The sequence below is a fragment of the Sciurus vulgaris genome (genome assembly GCF_902686455.1).
Source record: "Sciurus vulgaris genome assembly, chromosome: 2".
NCBI classification, from domain to species: Eukaryota; Metazoa; Chordata; class Mammalia; order Rodentia; family Sciuridae; genus Sciurus; species Sciurus vulgaris.
The window spans coordinates 80,890,676-80,892,628 of record NC_136462.1 but is presented as its reverse complement, the minus strand read 5'-3'; the positions used below and the strand labels follow the sequence as shown (position 1 = coordinate 80,892,628).

General features: G+C 39.0%; 1 pseudogene across 1 annotated transcript; it reads left to right on the top strand.

The window, feature by feature from the left end:
* The first annotated feature begins 322 nt into the window (after positions 1 to 322).
* LOC306655256 (ribosome maturation protein SBDS-like) lies at positions 323 to 1,073 on the top strand (annotated as a pseudogene). The gene has a single exon. The product of its transcript is annotated as a ribosome maturation protein SBDS-like (transcript).
* The last annotated feature ends 880 nt before the right edge of the window (positions 1,074 to 1,953 follow it).

Genomic DNA, 1,953 nt, shown 5'->3' with positions numbered 1-1,953 from the left:
AGAAGAAGAAGAAGAAGAAGAAGAAGAGGAGGAGGAGGAGGAAGAAGAAGAAGAGCTGGCACATGCCTAAAATCCCAGTTACCAAGGAAGCTAAGGCAAGAGGATCACGATTTCAAGGCTAGCCTAGGCAACTTAGTGTGACCCTGTCTCAAAAAGAAAAAGAATTGGAGGGCGACGTGCTCTGGGGGTAATTACGGTTTTGTGCGCCTGGGGTCGTTGGAATTGGGTGCCGGTAGCAGCGAGGGGAGAAGCCCTGGTTCACAGATCACAGCCTCCATGTCCATCTTCACCCCTAGCAATAAATAACGTGGCAGAGGTTGGCATGAAGCGTGCTGGCAAGCGCTTGGAGATAGCCTGCTACAACAACAAGGGGAAAAGACCTTGATGAAGTCCTACAAACCCACTGGGTTTGTAAATGTTTCTGAAGGTCAGGTTGCAAAGAACAAAGATCTCATCAGTGCATTTGGAACAGATAACCTAACAAATCTATAAGCAGATTTTGACTAAAGGAGAGGTTCAGGTATTAGATAAAGAAAGGAACACACAGCTGGAGCAGATGTTTAGGAATATTGCTACCATTGTGGCAGACAAATGTGTCAGCCCAGAAACAAAGAGACCATACAATGTTATCCTTATTGAGAGAGCCATGAAGGACATCCACTACTCAGTCAAACCCAACAAGAGTACAAAACAACAGACTTTGGAAGCAGTAAAGCAGCTGAAGGAGAAAATGAAGATTGAATGTGCTCACAACAGTCTTCGGGTTCATTCTACCAGTGAAGGAAGGAAAGAAGCTGAAGGACAAGCTCAAGCCATTGATTAAGGTTATAGAAAAGAAAGACTACAGCCTGCTGCTAGAAATTATGTGTCTGAATGACGCAGGGTGTTTCTGAGAAATTGATAAGCTAACGAAAGTAAACAAAAGGCAGTTTCTTTGGAAGTAGTCAATTTGAAAGATGTGGAAGAAGGAGATGAGAAATTTGCAGGACATCCATCAGTCTCTTCTGCTATAAAACACTAAAGCAGATGTTTTTGTTTCTGATGGCACTGTTTTATTTCTGTGATTTGCCAAAAAAAAAAAAAAAACTTGCTAAATTTGACTTTTCTGTCTTGTTAATGTGCACATAAAAAGACTTTTCCTACATGAATGTGGGAATGATTTTGTTTTAATTTTAAATTGGTGTTCTAAGCCAAAATGAAAACTCAGAGGTACCAAGTCCAGAGGTCATTTTGCTGCTGTCTCACGCCTTTATAGCTTTCCAAAATGAAACCTACTTGATACAACTCTTATGGCTAAAAAGTAAAATTTTGTACATCATATAAGTAAGATTATTTGGGGAATATGTCTTTATGACAAAAAGACATATTTTCTACTGGAAAAGAAAACTTGTCTTGTTTCTACATAATAACATCTCTAGGGCTAACTATCGTGTCAGTAAAGCTTGGAAGGTGACTTCCGGATTATCTGAAAATAGGTATGTGATGACTTAGGACTAAATAATTGTCATTGAACATGCTACTGTAACTTGGATTATTCTTGGTAAAACATAAAGTCATTTATTTCTAATTCTTAAAGTTGTAATACATATTAATACAGCTAAAATTTTATGTAATCAATAAAACTAACATTATTTTTATTAAAAAAAAAGAATCAGAGATGTAGCTGACTGATAGAACATGTGCCTAGCATGTGTGAGGCCCTGGATTCAAATCCCAGCATCACGAAAACATAAATAAATAAGTAAATCTTTTAAAAGGGCCAGGAAGGTAGTTCAGTGGTAAAGTATTCCTGGCTCAATCTCCAGTATTGAAAAAAAAAAAAAGGTGGGCAGTGGGCGGAGGGTGTGGGGTGTGACAGAGCATTCATTGTCTGTCTGTAGAGAAAGAAGGGTCACCATGAGATCTGGGAAACATGAAAAAAGAGACTGATCAGGGTGACTTGAGTGGAGCAGA